Raw genomic sequence first — 518 nt, 5'->3', positions numbered from 1 at the left:
TCTTGTTCCTCGTGTTCGTCTTCCTCCTCGTTTCTCCTCGTCTTCCTCCTTGTTTCTCCTCGTCTTCCTCCTTCTCCTTGTTCCTCTTGTTCTTCCTCTTCTTGTTCCTCCTCTTCCTCTTGTTCCTTTTGTTCCTCTTCCTCCTCCTCTTGTTCTTCTTCCTCCGCTTGTTCTTTCTCCTCCTCCTCTTGTTCCTTCTCGTTCCTCTTGTTCGTCCTCCTCTTCTTGTTTCTCCTCCTTGTTTCTCCTCCTCCTCCTCTTGTTCCTCTTTTCGTCTTCCTCCTCCTCTTGTTCCTTTTGTTCGTCTTCTTCCTCCTCCTCTTGTTCTTTCTCCTCCTCCTCTTGTTCCTGTTCCTCCTCTTGTTCCTTTTGTTCCTCTTGTTCGTCTTTCTCCTCCTCCTTGTTTCTCCTCCTCCTCCATGTTTCTCCTCTTCGTCTTCCTCCTCCTCCTCTTGTTCCTCTTTGCGTCTTCCCCCTCCTCCTTGTTTCTCCTCTTCTTCCTCCTCCTCCTCTTGTTC

At 49.0% G+C, this 518-nt stretch overlaps 1 pseudogene; it reads right to left on the bottom strand.

Moving 5' to 3' along the window:
• Window positions 1-151: 151 nt before the first annotated feature.
• Window positions 152-393, bottom strand: LOC123964946 (annotated as a pseudogene).
• Between the last annotated feature and the right edge of the window lie 125 nt (window positions 394-518).

This window comes from Micropterus dolomieu, unplaced genomic scaffold (assembly GCF_021292245.1).
Source record: "Micropterus dolomieu isolate WLL.071019.BEF.003 ecotype Adirondacks unplaced genomic scaffold, ASM2129224v1 contig_7100, whole genome shotgun sequence".
NCBI lineage: Eukaryota > Metazoa > Chordata > Actinopteri > Centrarchiformes > Centrarchidae > Micropterus > Micropterus dolomieu.
This window is presented reverse-complemented; position numbering and strand designations above follow the sequence as displayed.